This window comes from Carlito syrichta, unplaced genomic scaffold (assembly GCF_000164805.1).
Source record: "Carlito syrichta isolate Samal-C Ts95f unplaced genomic scaffold, Tarsius_syrichta-2.0.1 Scaffold314346, whole genome shotgun sequence".
Classification (NCBI taxonomy): Eukaryota; Metazoa; Chordata; class Mammalia; order Primates; family Tarsiidae; genus Carlito; species Carlito syrichta.
Window position 1 is genome coordinate 166,353 of NW_007258442.1, and position 20,738 is coordinate 187,090.

General features: G+C 35.7%; 1 protein-coding gene across 3 annotated transcripts in view; it reads left to right on the forward strand.

The window, feature by feature from the left end:
- Positions 1-20,738, forward strand: part of KCNT2 (potassium sodium-activated channel subfamily T member 2) — a 296,411-nt gene that overhangs the window by 160,525 nt on the left and 115,148 nt on the right. The gene's annotated exons all lie outside the window — the stretch shown is intronic.

Here is a 20,738-nt window from a genome sequence, read left to right on the forward strand (position 1 = left end):
GGGGTGTGGTGTGGTTGGGGATGCTGTGATGATTCTTATCTGGCTGCCTCAACCAATGCTCACACCCTACTTCATGCCTCAGCATACGCTGCTGTTCAGCTAACTGTATCCTGGGAAGGAATATGGAGCTTTCTCCTGCTTGGACTTTCAAACTACATGGAAATACTTTTAAAAATATTTCTGCCCCATATCCTTCCCTTTCTTTCCTCTATAGTGTGGGAATTTCACTTCCTTAAGAATCTACACAATAGTTAACACTTGCTCTTCTAAAACTCTCCCACCTTGCAGCTATTCTGCTCTAAAGTCCATGGGTTTTCTTGACCATAGTATTAGTTTCATAGGGCTGCCATAAAAAATTAACAGAGTGCATGGTTTAAACAGCTGAAATTTATTTTTTCACAGTTCTGGAGGCTAGAAGTCCTAGATCAATATTTGGTTTCTTCTGAGTCCTCCCTTCTCGGCTTGCAGATGGCCACATTCTTGCTATGTCCTCACATGGTATTTCCTCTGTTGCGCCCACATTCCTGATGTCTTTTTGTGTGTTCAAATTTCTTCTTCTTAGGAGGGCACCAGTTAAATTGGATTAGGGCCCACTCTAACTGTCTCATTTTAAATTAATCAGCTCTAAAACTCCTATTTCTGAATATAGTTATATTCTTAGGTGCTGGTGGTTAGGTCTTCAGCACACAAATTGTGCAGGACACACTGCAGCCCATAATACCTGTGGAGGTGGGGGACACCATGGATTCTACACATCTATAAATTGTTATTGTTTCCACTATGCAAATAGTTTTACTGGTTCCAAAGGAGCCTGCTTCTTTGATCATGGAGATTAAGATATTGTCTGTGTATCCCTGATTGTTTATTCTCCATTTCTTCCATGGCAAAAAACAAAATTTAGCTACAAGAATGGAGATCTGAATGGAGGTAATTACAAAAAAGGAAAATAATACACTTCTTAAGCTTGCTCTTATTTTTCTTTTATATAAAGTACAGTGAAAATATAAACAGAGAGACATTTTATTAGATGTATTAAAAAAAATCTGTTTGACTACCTGAGGAATGTTTTCATAAGCAGACTCTTTTAAAAAAAATGAACAGGAACAGTATTCTATTAAACAAATTATGAGAAATCTGAATACTGCTCTAGTCTGGCAGTCCTCTGCTTGGAAAGCCTTTAATAGCTCAGCATTTGTTATCAAATTAGATCTAAATATTTCCACTTTATTTCTTTAAGGCTGTCTATGCTCTAGTACTAATTTATTTTTATATCCTTATCTCCCATGATCCTCTTATCTATAGCATGTTCTCCAAATTACATGATCCTAAATATACATTGTGGTTTCTGCCTTTTACATCTTTTCTTTTTTTTAACGCTGCTCCTTCTGCTTTGAATTCATTTATTCTACCTTCCTAGAAGATTTTATTAAATAAAAATTCTGTCTACTCATGAATGTTTTTAAAACCCTGAATCCAATGTAATTTCTACTTTCTATGAACTTGCATAGAATTTAATTTGTTCTGTCAGCATGTATTGCGGTCCTTTTGTGTGTTTATATTATTCCCTAGTAGGCTGTAATTTCATTCAGGGTAGAGCACATGTCTTTTTTATCTTTATACCTTCCATAGTGTTTTTATAACATAAATGCTCCATAAACATTAGTTAAATAAATGAAGTAAAGGATGCACTAAAGATTATTCAGTTAGGCCCCTGACCCTGGTTTAAAGTATTTTATGAGCCATATTCATTTGTCTGGTCTCCCTCATGAGACTCCAGTGAAATAATGACAAAGAATTCCTTTTTAAAAAATTATACGTTTTCATCAATGAAAAAGAAGTGAAATGGGCAAGAGAATCCAAATAATTTCAGGGAGATGGAAAGTAAATAAAGGAATGTTTTCTGATGAAACTCTCAGTCCAGAATTTCCTTAACCAGTGATGTGCTGACACAAAATGGCAGGTACCAATGAGGCTTTGGGGTACAAGATTCCTAGAAAAAGAGCAATAATATTAAAGTTCTGTATACAGAACAATGAGTTAAACTTTTTTCATTCACCATAGCACCATTTCTCTACAGTTAAATCTAGCCAGATATTTACCTCTGGGAAATGTACAATTTTTTCTAAAGGAATGTAAAGAAGTTGTTTGAAGTACATGCTTGCAGATAATTTAAAATTGAGTTCCAATTCTCTATAATATGGTATTTGGTAGGCCCAGACTGAATAGTCTGATTTCTTCTTACTCAATATAAGGTCAAACCTGCCATTTGGCACATAATATTCATAGGCAAAGGAATCTATTTAATATCTCTTCATCTCATACTCAGAATTTGCAACAAATCTCATGTTGTTTGCTGAATATCAGAACTCAGGATGAAATGAGGATATACACAGCTAAAGAAGAGCAACTGCTTCTGTTTGTATTGGAATTGTTTTGTGTCTACAGGGAAGGCTGGGTGTTACTTATATTCACTAGTAAACGGAGTTTTTAAAATGTAAAGACTACGACATTTGATAAGAAGAGTCAAACATATTTTGAAAATAAGGAATGTTTCAGCAAATTAGAACAAAAAAATTAACAAGAGATTCAACTATATATTTTAAAAGTAGAAAACTATAAATAACGATTCAGAAGAATACATTGAAGGATGTTAAAAAGGTGATAATTGTCGTTCATAGGAACAAAATGCTACAATTTTTGTCTGTAGAGTTTAAAAATATTTAACTGCTGGGCTTGGTGGCTCAGCCTGTAATCCCGCGCCTTTGGGAGGCTGAGGTGAGTGGATTGCCTGAGTCCGCGGGTTCGAGACCCGCCTGGGCAGGTGAGACCTCATTTCTACAATAAAATCAAAAAATTAGCTGGGCCTGGTAGCTCATGCCTATAATTCCGGCTTCTCGGAAGGCTGAGGCGGAAGGATCCCCGGAGCCCAGTAGGTCGAGGCTGTGGTGGCCGGGAGTGGCCACTGCACTCCAGTCTGGGTAACAGAGTGAGACTCCAACTCAAAAAGAAAAAATAAAATAAAATAAAATAAAATATGTAACTAAAATTTTTGTTGATTACTATTCTGGAAGAGTTGTTTTTTTTATTCATTATTAAGGGGAACAAAGGAACATAACAAATATATACACAAATCCAAAATAGATTAAAATAATGGTGATTATTCTCAGGAAGATTCAAACAAGGCATTGTGGTGGAGAAATAGAAAGTAAAGATGACCTGTTGAAATTAGAAGGGTGATTACTGAAATTTTAAATGTCATAAAAACTTTGGAAGATAATCTCATAAAAATTATGAGGATTGTAAATAAAAATGCAATTGGAATATATAAGCAAAAACTACTAGAAGCACAGAAGATGAATCCAGGAGAGATACTATCTGATCTAGTAGCAGTTCCACAAAGAGGCCAGACAAATTAAGTGTGTTGGAAATTATAAGGGAAAAAAGAGACTCAAATGTTTTAATTGTTAGTATCTCCTAGGTGGGGATCATAATAAATGGAAAAGAGCCATTCTTCGAGACATAGCATTGCCAGATTATGAAGCACTAGTTATGAAGAAAAATTTCTTAACAGGAAAAAAAAAGAATTTCAGTATTGATCAGAGTTTTAAAACTTTAGACAAGACTACTCATTTAGCTAGTTTTAAGATCCAAGAGATATATAAAGGAATATAGATAGAGTCCCTGGGAGAGCATGAAAGTTAGCCTCTGTTTAGGTTAACTTTAAATAAATAACTCCCACTTCCAACAATTCCCACTACTCACTAACCAAGCAAAGGAACTTTGACTTCTAAAAACCCCAGAACTGTACCACCTCGGCATCTACCTAGTGCAACAAAATGGTTGCTCCTTACTCTTTCCTCCTTTAGCTCAATTCCAGAATGAACGTCTACCTCTGTATCTGACAGATAGAATCCAGGTCACATGTCTATGATTCCTAAAAGTTATCATTAAAAAGGGTTCTGAATTGAGAATGTCAGACACTGTATCTCAGCAAGAGATTGGAATAAGTTAAAAGCAACATATAAAGTGGGATGCATCTGTTTCTTTTCTCAAATAGAAAAAAAGGCAATCATGAATTCCAAGAAAAAAAAATCTATATAAAAAATTAAAACAAACCATAATACTGAGCAAAAAACGTTCAGTAAGTAAAAACGAATTATTTGAACATTCTCTCTGGAGTAGTTCAGGGAACTGCAGAGAAGGTCATATGAGTGTAGTATTCCATTTGGCTCTACAGTGAACTGTATTGCAATAATCATAACAGTTGTAATCACTGCTCACAGTTTCTGTCCTTTTACTCTGAAGCCACAGACTTATTTATAACTAATAAACAAAATGCACATATTTACAATTTCTACCCTATAAAAATAACTGAACAGCACATAAATCTTGAAATTAAAAAATAGATAATATGGAAGGGAAAAGAATATCTAATATCATCTTCAGGTTACAAAATAAAAAATCAGTGCTGTGTTTATAGCTGTTGAAACAGAGCTTTAAGTATATTAAGGTAAAAATTACCACGTGAATCTGAGGTTACAACCTAACAATCAGTAAGACAAATCCTGCTGTTAGGTAGGTCTTATGTAATCTTCAACATGGTGTAAACTTTTTTTGTTGTTCCATTGAATTGTTTCCTTTTAATTTGCCTTTCAGTGGACATTCAACAGCCAACAACCAACTCACCACATCTGATTATATGTGAAACCCTGGGGCAACCCCTAGTGAAATAATTCTTTTCTTTCATATCTCACAGAAGGTCACTAGACAATACCTACAAGAATAGAGTAGTAGAATGTGATAACACATTATTAAGAGATACCTTAAGAATTCTTTGAATTAAACTCAGAATTTGAAAATATTTATTTTAATTTTAATTTTTGGTCAACATTTGAGTTATGAATTATATAAAATGCTAAAATTGAATTTAGTTAAAAATTAAAATAGTGATGTTAATCATTCACTCATTCATTTCATAAATAATAATCACATAAATCTATACCATGTCAGACACTGTTAAGAGTTTGGGGAATATAAACCTGAATACATTGTGATCACAGCTCAGACCAATAATTTGATTCACAGACTATTAATCAGACTAAGTGCAGGGCAGAACACAATTTAAGCATTGCCTATATATGTATTTGTATTATAAATTCCCCTAATGAATTCATTTTATTAATAATGATATATTTTAGCTGGGCTTGGTGGCACAGCCTGTAATCCTGTGCTTTGGGAGGCTGAGCCTGCGGGTTCGAGACCTGCCTGGGCAACTTGGCGAGACCTCATCTCTACAATAAATCAAAAATTAGCCGGGCGTGGTAGCGCGCGTCTGTAGTTTCCGCTTGGAAAGGCTGAGGCAGAAGGATCGCCAGAGCCCAGCAGGCCGAGGCTGCGGTGGCTGGGAGCAGCCACTGCACTCTAGTCTGGGTGACAGAGTGAGACTCCAACTCAAAAATAAAAATAAAAATAATAATAATAATATATTTTAGTTATAATGAGATTAGTTTGCATACTTGAGAATAAATCAAATGGCAACATGGAGAGGCAGAAAATAACTTCCTAGTTACAACTGTTTTTAAAAGGGCACAAAAATAAAATAAAATAAGCAAATGAAAATGAAAATAGGAGCAACAGGGTCTTCCCAGATTCCTCTATCCCTAAGTATTAATGTTTATGGCATATGACTCTCCTCAAAAATTCACTAAGATGTTCTAAACTAAAAATACAGATATAGCAATGAAATGTAAATGCGCAAGGGCATGAAGCACTTGAACAGAAGCTAAGCATATGGTGTTTAGTAAGCAAGCAGGCTGTGATCTGGGAGAGAGGGGGAAAGTACATTTGAGCTATACAATTTTATTAATGCAGAAGTAGAGCTGTTGACAATCAGTGAGATATGACTTTTTAAATAATGGAATTAAAAAGATGAGACTGCAGCTCCATTATTACAAATTAATTTCTTTTTTCACCTGACAGTTTAAAAAGTAGGCTAAAATTGTAACTTTTTTTTTTTGGTGATAATAAATGGAAATTAAATGAGTGCTCCAAAAATCCATGTTGGAGTTATTGAAGGAGAAACCAACTTTGAGGGCTGTGAATTTAAGCCAACTTCATATACAATCAACCTCTCACATTTAGCTTTTAATCTCTTTTTCATTATTGTAATGGAACCCATTCTAAATGGTGTTCAGCTTTTGAGAAATATCTATTCATATCTTTTGCCCACTTTTTAATAAGGCTTTTTTTTTTCTTTTCACCACATTTGAGATCCTTGTAGACCCTAGAAATTAGGACTTCGTTAGATATACAGCTGGCAACTATTTTTTCCATTCTATGGCTGTCTCCCCACTCTCATGATGACTTCTTTTGCTTTGCAGAAGCTTTTCAATTTGATAAGGTCCCACTTGTCTATTTTATCTCTTATAGCATGGATATTTGAAGTTTTGATCAGAAATTGGTTACCAGTTTCAATTTCCATTAGGATGTCTCCTGCATTTTTGAAGGCTCTTACAGTTTAAGGTTTTATGTTTAGTTCTTTGATCCATTTGGAGGTGATTTTTGTGTATGGTGATTGATAGGGGTCTTGTTTTAATCTTCTGCATGTGGTCAGCCAGTTTTCCCAGCACCATTTACTGAATAAATTCTTCTCTACCCAGTGGTTGTCAGTGGAGGCTTTGTCAAAGATGAGTTGATTGAGAAATTGAGGTTTTGCTTCAGGAATCTCTATAATGTTCCATTGGTCTATATGCCTGTTCTTCTACCAATCCATGCTGTATGATTATTGTTGCCTTATAATAAAATTTAAAGTCTGCTCTGCTACTTTTGCTAAGAATTGTTTTGGAATTTCTTTATTGTTGTTTCCAGGTCTCAGAAGAATGATACCAATAATTTAATAAGTATTGCATTACATCTGTAGATTGCCTTGGGTAGGATGAACATGTTGATTATTCCAATCCATAAGCATGGAATATTTTTCCATTTGTTTATTTTATCTTTGATTTCTTTGAGCAGTGTTTTGTAGTTTTCATTTTAAAGTTCTTTCACGTCCCTAGTTAGGAAGATTCCGAGGTATTTCATCTTTTTGTTGTTATTGTAAAAGTTATTGTACTATTTATTTGGTTCTCTGCCTCTCTTTTGTTGGTGTATATGTGACTGTCTTTTGCATGTTGATTTGTACACTGAGACTTTCCTTGATCAATGCAAGGAGGTTTTTGACATAATCTCTTGGATTTTTGAGGTATAGGTTCATACTGTCTGCAAAGAGGGATAACTTGACTTCCTCTTTTCCTATTTAGATACCCCTGATGTCATTCTCTTGTCTGATTGCCCTAGCTAGGACTTCCAACACTATGTTGAACAGTAGAGGTGAGAGTGGGTAGCCTTGTCTTGTTTCAGTTTTCAGGGTAAATGCTTCCAATTTCTGTCCATTTAGCAATGTGTTGGCTGTGAGGTTTTCATAGATGATGCCTACTATTTTGAGGTACATTCCCTCTATGCCTAGGTGGTCAAGGATTTTTATCAAGATGGGGTGCAGGATTTTAGCAATAGCTTTTTCTGTGTCTAATCAAATAATCATGTGTTTCCTATTTTTACATCAGTTGATGTATTTAATTTCATTTATGGTCTTGTGGATGGTGAACCAGCCCTGCATCCCAGGGATGAAACCTATTTGTTCATGGTGGATAATTTTGAGATGTGGTGTTGGATCCGATTTGCTAGGATCTTGTTGAGTATTTATGCATCTATGTTCATCAGGGATATTGGCCTGTAGCTCTCTTTCTTTGTTGGATTTTTACCTAGTTTGGGTATCAATGTGATGTTAGCCTCATAAGATGATTTGAGGAGAGTTCCGTCTTACTTGATTGCTCAGAATACTTTCAGTAGGATTGGTATCATATCCCCATATGTTTTGTAGAACTATGTTGGAAAGTTGTCTGGTCCAGAACTTGTTTTGAGGGGAGTTTTCTTATGACAGAGTTGATTTCCTGGGTTGTTATTGGTCTATTTAATGCTTCAATGTCTTCTTGATTGAATCTTGGGAGGTTGTATGATGTCAAAAAGTCTTCCATTTCATTTAGGTTTTTGAGTTTGTTTCCATGCAGGTATGCATAGTGATATCTGATAATTTTTTGTATTTCTTCAGGATCCATTGTGATTTGCTCTTTTGCATTTCTGATTGTGTTTAATTGGGCTTTTTCTCTCTTTCCTTGGTCAGTCTGGCTGGGGTTCCATCAATCTTGTTTATTCTTTCAAATAACCAGCTTTTTATTTCATTGACTTTTTTATACGATATTTTTGTTTTCTATGTCCTGCATCTGGGCTTTTACTTTGGTGATCTAGATTCTTCTGCTGAAGTTAGGGTTTTGGAGGACTTGTCTTTCCAGCTTTGTTAGGTGATTTGTTAGGCTATTAACTTGTGAACTTTCCATTTTCTTTTCTTTTTTTTTTTGAGTCGGAGTCTCACTCTGTCACCCAGACTGGAGTGCAATGGCCGCTCCCGGCCCCCGCAGCCTCGACCTACTGGGCTCCGGGGATCCTTCTGCCTCAGCCTTCCGAGTAGCCGGAATTACAGGCACGGGCTACCATGCCTGGCTGATTTTTTAAAATTTATTGTAGAGATGAAGTTTCGCCAAGTTGCCCAGGTGGGTCTCGAAACCGCAGGCTCAGGCAATTCACTCACCTTGGCCTCCCAAAGCACGAGATTACAGGCTGAGCCACCGAGCCCGGCCTTTCCATTTTCTTGATGTGTGCTCACAAAGAAATGAAGTTCCCTCTCAGTACTGTTTTCATGGCATCCCATAGGTTTTGGAAAGATGTGTCTTTATTTTCATCTGTCTCCAGAAATCATTTAACTTCTGCTTTGATTTCCATGTTGACCCATGAGTTGTTCAGCATCATGCTGTTTAGTGTCCATGTCTTTGTGGGTTTTGGGGTTTCTTTGTTGGTGTTGATATTCATTTTTATTCCACTGTGGTCTGAGAAGGTACATGGCAGTATTTCAATCTCATGAAATTTGTTTATGCTTGATTTATGGCCAAGGATTTGGTCAATCTTGGAGTGCATTCCATGTAGTGATAAGTAGAATATATATTCTGTGGTTGTTGGGTATGGTGCTCTGTAGGTATTTATTAAGTCCATTTGTTCAAGCACCATGTTGAGGTTTTGGATCACCATGTTGATTTTTTGCTTTGATGATATATCTAGGATTGATAGTGGGGTATTTAAGTCTATTTAAGTCCCCAGGTATGATAGTGTTAGTCAATATCTTTTTTTAGTTTACCTAGAAGTTGCTTTATAAATGTTGGTGTTCCTATATTGGGTGCCTGTATATTTAGGATGGATATTTCTTATTGATGGATCAAATCTTATAACATTATGTAGTGACCTTCCACATCTTTTTAAATTTTTGATAGCTTAAATGATATTTTGTTTGATATTGAGATCACAACTCTAGCTTTCTTTTGTGTTCCGTTCATGTGAAAATTCTTTTTCTGTCATCTTACTTTGAGTCTGAGTGTCCATTCTGGTCATATGAGTCTCCTGGAGACAGTATATTGTTGTATCATGTTTTTAAATCCAGTTTACCATTCTGGGACTTTTCAGTAGTGCATTTAGTTCATTCACCTTCAGTTTAATCCTTGAGATGTGGGGGTTTATCCCTGTCATGAAGTTCTTATAGGGTTTGTTGTTGTTTATTTGTTGGTTGGTTGGTTTTCCTTTAATTTTGGAGTTGATATATGTGTGTGTTTTCAATCTTTTTCCTGCATTCTTGAGGACATCATGGTCATTCTTTTATTTTTTTGTTCTATGTTTAATATTTTCTTAAACAATTTTTGTACAGCTTTTTTCAAGGTGGTATAAACTTTTAGGATTGAATATCTGGGAAGGATTTGAGTTCTCCATCACTGATGAAGCTTAGCTTAGATGGGTACGAAATTCTTGGTTAGAATTGTTTATCTTTGAGGACTTTGATGATTGGACTCCAGTCTCTTCTATCCTGTAGTGTTTCTGTAGATATGTCTGCTGCTGTTTCGATTGGTCTTCCCTGCTAAGTAGTCTGACTTTTCTCTTGCTGCCCTTAGAAGTTTTTCTTTTATAACTACTTTGTGGAGGCAAGTTACTTTGTATCTGGGAGTTTTTCTTCTCATTTAATATCTTTGCATGAGTTATCTGAATCTCTTTATGCTTGAATGCTCATGTCTCTGACGAGATGAGGGATGTTTTCTAGGATAATTTCATGGAATGTTTGTTCCAGGTTAGTTTCTGTTTCTCTGTCTACCTCAGGAATGTCAATTAATCGTAGATTTGGCCTCTTGATATAATTGCACATCTCTTCAAGGCTTTGTCCCATCTTTTTAAGCTTCTTTTTATGTTTTCAATTGTTTGAGTTAGTTCCATATTTTGGTCCTCAAGTTCTGAGATTCTTTCTTCTACTTTGTTAATTTTGCTTTTCATGCTTGACAGTTCATTATTTATTTCATTTACTGTATTCTTTATTGCTGTCATCTCAGTTATCTACACCTTCATTCTTTCCTCTTGTCTCTTCTCATTTCTATTCATTCTCTCTACTAATATTTTCATGTCTGAGTTTGTGGTTTAAGCCCAGACATTCTGGGGGCTCTTCATTGTTTGAGTTCCAAAGTTTGTATTCATAGATCCTGTATTCCAAGGAGTTTGTATGGGACCTGTGCCCTTCCTTTGATTCTTCTTCATTTTTGTTGGTTTTCCTCCCACTTCCCCCCCCTTTTTAAATTCTGTTGCTTCATGATAGGGGATAATTTTCATTTCTGTTTGCTCAATTCCTTATTTTTCCTTATGTAGATCCTCTGGATTTGTTCAATTTTGAAGCCAAACTTGGGACAGGTAGGGCTGTGCTTTTTACAGTTTGGGGGTTTGATTAAGGTTTGATGGGGAGAGCTGTGTTTCAGAAACTGTCTGAAGATCTCAGTATCTGCTGACAGGTGTGTGGACCTCCTGAAAGGCACTTCCTACCACCTCACAACTGTCCATGCAGTGGGGACATATGTATGCCCTTGAAAGCAAAATGAGATAAGAAAAAGGAAAAGAACAGAAAGAGGAAGAAGAGAGTTGAAAGAAAGATGAAGAGAGAAGGAGAAGGAAAACTGGCACACCAACTAATGAATAAACAAAGAAACAAACTAAAAAAAACCATGGAAACAAACATAGAAACAAACAAAAAACCCTGATGATGCACTTGCCCTCAAAAATACCCATACACAGAAAGACTAAAAAGCACCTCCAAAATAAAAAACATAACAAGTACTAAATCATAAACAAAAACAGAGAAAGAAAAAAAAAAAGCTCCTTCTGTGGCCATTTCTGGAACTTCAGGTTCCTTTCCCAAGCACCAGTGCTGCTTTTGGCCCAGGCTGTGATAGGGACTGGGTTCCAGTATCAAACCTCTCTCCCCTCCACTCTTGGCAAAGGCCAATGGGGTTGCTCTTAACCTTTGTTAGACACCCCATGGACTGCTGTAGGAGGAAGGTAAATCAGATCTAGACTCACCCATCTCATTCACTGCTGCTGCTCTGCTACCAGGTTCCCCACTCAGATCTGATGTGTCTGTGCCTTGTCCAGCGTGGAGGTGGGACATTTGTCTCTGTGTCCACTCCTGATTCTTCCTCTCTGAGTCAGCAATGGTTGATTACAGAGAGGCTCAATGACAGAGGGGTGTGGAAATCGCCTCTGGGTCTCAGGTTGGAGGCTGAACAGAGTCAGGGGGCCAACACAGGTCTCTCCCTGTCCTGGAACAGAAAACATGGCAGCAATTGTGTCTCCTCCCTACCAGTGGGGCTCAGCTCCAAATTTTCTTGCCGTGCCCTCTCCATGGTTCCCACTGCTAGTACCCGACCTGCTGTTGCAAGTGGTAGCATGGGCCAGGTGCCAGGAACTGATAAGCAGCTGACTTCTGTTACCTTCTCCAAGAGACTCCTGAGAATGATTGACTATCCTGCATACCAGGGTATCTGATTAAGGCAGTGGTGAGTTGCAGCTGTCTCCAGAGGGGAGTCCTGGGTGCTTGATCCTGAGTATCCCACAGGTGGACTTTCACTCACTCAGCTGCACTCACTCATTCACATAGACTGTCTTTATGGATACTTGTCCTTGCAGAGACTTTCACGTTCCCACCAGTTTCATTGCCATCTTGCATCCTCCACTATCTTCTTTAAAATAGAGCATCAATAAGGAAATTTTTATTAACTCATTTGACTTATTTATTTTATCCAAGTATAAACCTGAATGACATTCTTTTCTCAGACAAAAGTTTCTGCAGTTGTGCTTATAATGAACAACGAATTTTATATCAGAATTATTTGCTACAATGTGCTTATTATTATCATTAACACAAAAATAACTTAGCTTGATAACAAGAGTAGGTATGTAAAAGAAGTTAATATGAAAGTTTGGGTCAATTTTGGTGAATCTGAAATGGATTATTTATCATTTATTTAATTATATTATTTAGGATCTAAAAGAACAAAATGTATGGGCAAAACTAAATCCAACAATTACAATGCAGAGGCATTTAAAACAACAAATATAATGGGAAAGAGGTGGAAACTCACTAATGATTACATTTTTAACTTTAAAGGTGGTGCTTCATAACACCAAGGTTGCCCTTTAGTTCACCTTCAGTGTGATGGCACTTGTATATGCGTAAAGCAATTATAACAATTAAAAATTGAATTTAATTTCTAAAATTTATTAGTATGAGTTTTACAAAAGCATACAGCTTCACGAAAAAGTTGCCTGTAGAATAACATTTTATGGTATTTTTTAATCCAAACTACATTACTAAGTAGGGTAGTTTGACACATTCCTTAAATAGGAACAGAGTGTGCAACATAATAAGACTTTAACATACTGTATCTGGAACAGGAAATTTCATTTAAATCCTTTTTTTCTCCCTTTGGAAGCATTTGATATGGAGAAACTTTTAAAAACAAAACTCTATAAGGGTTTTTTTTTTTTTTACTGCATTCAGAGGTCTATATTAAAATATATTTGTTCGAAGAACAAACCCAAGTACTTATTAGCTAACAGCCCTTGTTCCACTTGGTTGATTGTATTGAAGTGCAGGAGACTGGTATGTGAGTTAATTTGCTCTCTGGTGATAAACAGCCATTTGTCTTGATGGTACAATCATGGACAAATGAGAAATGTGCAACTTGTGTATGAAAAGAAAATAAAACCAGCTATCAAAATTGATTTATGTACAATCCAAAAGTTAACCAGAACAAATGATATCTCTAACTTGGGAACAATAAATAGAATGAAACAAAACATATCTTTATTTTATTTTATTTTTTTTTTAACAAATACCTCGTGTTGAGAGAGATTTTGATGTTGTCCCAGGTTTGGTGATTATAGCCCTAAACTGAGGACAAAGGAGAGTCAGGTACTGCGTTTTCTAATCTTTCAACCTTTCTATAAAAGGAGATGATCAGAGAAGGGGACAGACAGAGGAGCACAGTGCGTTTGCATCCATAGCCAGCAAGTGAGGTGAGGTCCAAAAAAATTACTTATTACTCATGGAAAATAGGACGCCTGCCTAAAGTAGGAACTAGCATCTCATTCCCCAGTTAAACATCTGCTTTTGTAGTTTTCTGTGATTATTTGAACATGAGGGAAAAGGAAGAAGAGAGAGATGGCAAGGCAGCGAGTAGAGACTGCTGTAGAGCAGCTCACACGCCCCTGCAGGTGTTTCCTGTGGCACAACTGATGGCTTAAACGTTTGAGCTTTCTTCTATCCCATCAACCCTTCAAGGTGAGTCAAGCCAAGAAGCCAGAGGCTATAGGATTTACCACAAGGAATATGTTGAAGGAGAGTGAAAGTGTCTTGTGTACTTAGGATGATGTGTGGAGGCCTGCTCCTCACTCCCTACAAAGCATTCTCACGTTTTTACAAGATGTCGGCATATGGTTATATTCTTCATAGAGAACATTGATGACCAGTTAGAGTTAGAAAGCAGCAATAGCCCAGGCAGAACAAGTCTGACGGAAGGACTGGTGCTTGATCTGAATTGAAATTGAACATTATTTGAAAGAATGGGATCAGTATTACAGAAGAAGAATAGAAGATTTCAAATTATATAGCTGAAGGCTACAAAGTCTAGACGTGGAGTTTGGAATTTATTTGCTTCATTAGAATTCTTTTTTTCCATTCTCCTATGCAACAACTTTTCTTACAGTTTTCTTTACTTTTATTTATTTTTGTTCAAGACATTTATTTAGGGTTTGAAATGCAAAGAATAACAAACATGAGCTTGTTTTCCTCCTAGATTGTTCCATTTTTTTCTTTTTCGTTTTTTCAGAGTCGGATGGAGTCTTACTCTGTCACCAAGGCTGGAGCGCAGTGGCACGATCAGGGCTCTCCACAGTCTTGACTTCTTGGCATCAGGCAATTTCTTGGCCTCAGCCTCCCAAGTATAGTTGGGACTACAGACATGCACCACCATGTCCCACTAATATTTAAAATTGTTTGTAGTGATGAGGTCTTGATATGTTGCCCAGGCTGCTCTCGAACCTCTGACTCAAGCAATCCTCCCCCCTCTGCCACAGAAAGTGCCAGGATTACAGGTGTGAGCCATCATGCCCGGCCTTGTTCCATTTTTTTTCTAAGGCTTTCAAGACTATGGTATTGGGTATATGAATGCTACAATGTGCTCCTTTATTCAGAGGGATAGAGTTAAACATGTGTTATTATTCTATTCTTAGTTTTCTTGATACAATATTTCATCTCTGTATTCCTATTCTTTTTTTTTTCTTTATTTTTCTACTAACATCTTTACAAATAGCTATACCTGGCAATTATTTTGGAAATAAAGGTGGATATAAGCCTGACAAAGGAGGATACTTTATTATTCAGTTATCAGTCAATATAGTATAGCATCCTCACCAGGGTATGAAATTTAGACAATGAACTATACTATTTTACAGGTTGGAGTGTACTTCAAGGTTAATGGTTAGTAAATACACAAGCTAGCTATTTAAATGCTCACATTTAAATGTAACCACATCATAAGTCTTCATTAAAGGGGTTTTTTTTTTGTAGTTTCCAATAAGCTTTCGTTCTGTGTTTTTTGCTCCTGATATCTCTTGTGTTTTTAATACAGCTATTTTTACATAATTATAACATTCAATTGGTATAATATTAAATTCATTTTATGTCCAATAATGATTATAAAACTCAGTAGGCATTTTTTTTCTTAATTCTAATGGTGAATTTATCATAGTGGAAGTAATTATTTAGGCCTAAAAAATTATTCTGGTGAAGGAGAAAAGAATTACATACTTAGAGAAGCAGAACATTTAGTAATTGAGCATGAAGAACATTGTTAGACTATTCTTTGTTCATTTAACAAAACATTTATTCATCTATTACTCTGTAATAGATGTCGTGTCTTGAAGATTTAGCAGCAAACAAGGCATGATCCCTTTTGTCATGAAACTTATTTTACAAGGAAGCAAGATATTATGGATTAGTTAACACAATTTAATGTTAAAGTATTATGAAAGGAGAAGCATACTACTGCAAAGCCAAAGAAGTAATGATTTAGCTGAGGGTCAAAGAGTGGGCAAGCTACAAGAAGAAGGAAAAGTATTGTGATAAAGCCTAGATACAAAAGAAAGTGTTTTGTTCAGGAGAAATTAAAGACTTTTCATGCCTGGCACACATTAAAAAAAGAAGACAAATAAAATGGACAAAATTTGAAAGAAATGCCATAGAATAGGTCAGAAGGGCATTGTAATGATAATTTTAAAAAGTTTAATCTTATAAAACAGGAGGAAGCCCTTTAAGCATTTTCAGTAGGAGAGTGACATGAACTGATTTGAGAAATTGAACCCCACTCTTAACTCAGCACCGTAAATGATCATGTAAGGACATTTACTGGAGACAAAAAGACCAGTTAGGACTATTTTAAAAGTGTAAGAATTGTTGATGGAGAAAGGAATAAACCAACTGGAGAGTTCAAATGATATGGATTATAGAATAAAATGATTTTCTTCTCTAGGAAGTTTGGGTGTGTATTATCCCTTTGTTTATATAATTATTTCTCATTCAAAAACAATTTGAATTAGTCTAACTGACACAAAAGATATAAGATAAGAAAAATAGAAAATTAGGATGGAACAGTAAGTTGAAGACAAATGAAAATTTTGAAAGATCTATAGGACATGAAGTGTCCTGGGTTATTGATAAAGGCAAGAAAATGTGGTTCTTAATTTTCTAATCACCTGAATAATGGAAATAGAACAGCTGAAAAATTTACACTGACTATTGGAGTTACTCAGTACTAAGATTTCTGAGCAAACAGTCAGACTGCCTGGATTGAATTCTTTGGTCTGCTTATGCTTGCAAGATCACTGAAGCCATTGAGCCCCAGGTTCTTCATCTGTGAAGTGAGGATAATAGCATATATCTCATAAATTACCAAGAGTATAAAATTATTTCATTAAACAAATATTTTTGAACATCTGTGTCTTAGGAATGTCCTAGTCACTAGAAATCCTCCAGAAAACAAGGTGACCAATAGGGCTCAACAGTTCCAGTGTTTATATCTGCTGAGGATTGGCTTTGGGTGAAAAGTTGTGGCAGAAATAAATAAATAATTCGCATGTAAATAAAAGTATATATGTTGATCTCATAAAGATGTCAATTTAATTCAAATTTATGAATTTAAGGCCATTTCAGCAATTATACCAACAGCATGTTTTAAGTAAACAAGCTGCTTTTAAGTTGATATGAAAAAGTGAAGGAACCATGCTTGCAAGGAAAATAATGATGCAGTATTACCTTTTGTATATTAAAATGGTTTGTAGTTAAAATAATTGAAACAGTATGATATTAGTGAATACATAGAGAGGAATCAATTAACATAACAGAAAGTTCTATTGGAGGCACATATAATCAGGAATTTCATGTTTGTTAAAGGAGTTATTTTAAATCAGTGAGTAAAATGATGGATTATTCAATACATGGAATAACTGGGTAGATATTTAGAAAAACTTAAATTTGATACATTCATTACAGAAGAGGACTTTCTACCTAAATAAAAATTGACCTTAAAATATTGGTTAGTGAGGGGGTCTGAGGAAGAGCTCATATAATGTAGCCTGTCATGTTGCATTGAAATATAACAAGGTAATAGTGAAAAATATTCAAGCAGAAAGCTAAAATCATCATTACTAATTATATTAATTATATTTTTTGTCTTTTGTGATACATTTTATTTTGTATTTGCTAGAAAATGTTTTAGATATCCAAAAGATACAAGAAGATCATTATAAACATCCATATATATAGTATTGCAGATTAAAAAATAATGATGAACATTTCATATATTTGTGAAGTCCCATATATACCATCTCTGATGGATTCCCCCCCCCTTTTCTAGGACTTTGTTAACTACAGTGCTAAATCTGGAGACACTTATTTGACATTTTATATTTAAGACTTCTCTAAAATGTTTTGTAAACACTAGAATGTGCATTTCCACTGTTATTTGCATGGATATTTATTTATTTGTTTTGGGGGGGGGGTCTTTTGTTTTGTTGTTTGTTTGTTTGTTTGAGTTAGAGTCTCACTCTGTTTGAGTGGATTGTCCAGACCGGAGTGCAGCGGCCGCTCCCGGCCTCCGCAGCCTCGACCTGCCGGGCCCCGGCGATCCTTCCTCCTCAGCCTTCCAGGTAGCCGGAACTACAGGTGCGCGCTACCACGCCCGGCTAATTTTTTGATGTATTGTAGAGATGAGATCGCGCCAACTTGGCCAGGCAGGTCTCAACCCCCGGGCTCAGGCAATCCACTAACCTTGGCCTCCCAAAGCGCTGGAATTACAGGCTGAGCCGCTGAGCCCGGCTTATTTATTTGTTTATTTGTTCATATTTCTTGTGAATATAGACATTTATATATGTGTGTGTTTTTTTCTATCAGCAAATCCTTTTAGTTCCACCACCAGAACACACCCAGAAACGAACCTGGTCCAAACCAGCATCATTAGCAGGATCATTGCAATAACTTCCTCACTGGTCGTTGGCCCTTCAATTCTCAACATAATAACCATAGGTATTTTTGTAAAATATAAGTCAGATCTTTCTGCACCAGTCTTCCAAATCTTTCAATGGCTGCCAGATCATCCAAATAAAGATCTAAGCCATTGTAAAATTTGATAAAGTCCCATGACCTGTTCTCCTTGCCAGTTACCTCCCTAGTCTCATTATCTCCTCCACCTTCAACTCTAGCCATGCTAGCTTCCCTGCTCCCTCTTTGCTGTTCCAAGCATTTCTCTGTTTCAAGGAAGTACTGTAGCTCCTCTGCCCATATGGGTCTTGTCCCAGATATTGGTGTGGTTACCTGTCTTGCCCACTGCAAGATTTTTACTCAAATGTCATACTTTCAGTGAAACTTTTCTCATTCACACTATTTACATTTTGTTGTATCCTCTAAAAAAAATTAGTTCCCTCCCTCCTTGCTTTACTTTTCACACCACCATTATCGCTTCTAACACACAATACAATTTGCCTAATCTTTTGTTTTCTCACCAGCAGCTCTATGAGAGAAAATATGTAACAATGAGAGGAAAAAAGAATAAAGCCTTTGTTAGTTGCCATAACCTTTGAATCTAAAGCCTTTCCTGGCACTTCACAAGTACTCAATAAGTGTGTAGAAGCTAATGAGTGGGAACTGGATATATCCATCTGTATTAAAGAGAATTATGAGTGTCTAACATTTTACAAGCAAATAATATGGACTGAAAAGAGAAAAAATTATATTTTTATCTTTAGCTGAACTTAGAGATTACTGATTACCTAAGAGAGGCTTTGAAGAAATCACAAAGAAATCCTAAAGAAACAACATCCTAAAGAATGATGCTTGAAATATGCCATTATAAAATAGTATATGACAAGAAAATGATTTAAGGAGATTCATCTGAACTGTCCTTATCTCATCCCATTCATTTCTGTTCTCTTTCAAGTTAACACATTGTACTTCCATTTCTGTTTCTAGAAATAGATTTATGATTGTCTTAAATAGCTTTTAGCACCCTTGCATGACAATTATTTAAGCCCCATGCTGCCTTTTAGATCTCAGACAAATCCTGATGAAGTACCAGCACCTTCTTGGACATTTTCAGTTCTTCAGATGGGTTCTATCTTTGCCAGATATCATCTTGCCAAAGAGCAATATGGTACTTAACAAAAACATTTTTATTTTTATTTGCCGAAGGAAAAGTTATCTCCAGGGACAATCATTCTTAGGAAGTAGTAGCTAGACATAGCTATATGCAATCAATAGTCAAAATTGTTTTGTTTTCCTAGTTCCAAAAGAATATTAATATTGTAAAAGAATAGGTAATGGTTTTAAGAGCATTAATGTTCAATAGGTTGGCTAGGCATGCTGAAATTGGCTTGAAAATTTAGCTACGAGAAAAATATAACGGCAAAATAATGCTGACAACTAACATTTGCCTAGTGTTTTCTATGATCCCAATATCTCCTAAGTGATTTCTTTGTGTTACCTCATTTTCTATTTACCAATGAAGCTGATGCTGTTTTTTACCAAGGGAATAAAGAACTGGAAAGTTAAATGCTCAAAAAGATTACAGAGATGGGATTCAGATCAGGCAATGAGACTCCAAGCCCAAAGCTCTTGATTCTTAAAGCATCATTAAGAAGGGTTGAAGCACAAGTGAAACATACCTTGAAAATATATAATTATTTTTCATGCATTGACACTTTTAAAATGTTGATAAATGTGTTATTTTCCTAATAATTCATTAGACAATACTCAGAGTTTAATGTGACTTTTAAATTTCCAAACAAGGTAGCTATGACATGTCATCTGCTTTTATCCATTACAAATCTATTTTGATTTTTGTATATTTATCATTTTTCTTCTAAAATGTATTTTTCTTGTACTTGCAGAATTCATAAGCTCTGTTTAGTAAAATAATTAAATTTATTGTATAATATCTATTATAAATTTCATATAAACTGAATGTTTAATTTAATATTTAATATATTTTTAAAGCTACTGAGATAGGCGGGCCAATGAAGAACATGCCAGACCAAAAGAAACTGCACTTTTTGTGGTAAAATTTTCTTCATAAAAAGAACTTTGCGTGATCTCTTTTGGAGACAGTCTTTGTCAGCATGGGCTGCTTTTACAAATTACCATAGACTGGGTGTTTTATAAACAACAGAAATTTATTCCTTACACCTCTGGACTGGAAATCCAAGAACTGGGTGCCAGCATGGAAGGCTCCTGGTGAGGACCTAGCCTGAGTTGTAAATGCTGAGTTCTCATTGTATTCTCAGATGGTGGAAAGACAGCTAGCCTCTTTTTATAAGGCACGTATTCCATTCATGAGGACTCCACCCTCATGACCTAATTACCTCACAAAGAACCTGCCTCCTACTACCATCACAAAGGGAACAGAGCTTCAATATATAAATTTTATGGGGACACAAACATTCAGTCCATCACAAAGACCCTTACTTTTATCACAAAGAAGTATATTTTCTTGACTACATACAATTGGAAGAAAGCCTTTACTATGATATGAAAAGAAATTAAGAGTATAGTTTCTGTAAAATCAAATGGATAAACAAAAATGGATACATTTCTAATTTTAAATGTAAAACAAAATCAAATACCTATAGGGGCCAAGTAGGTATCGTAAGTGAGAAAACGCCCATATTATGGAGATTAT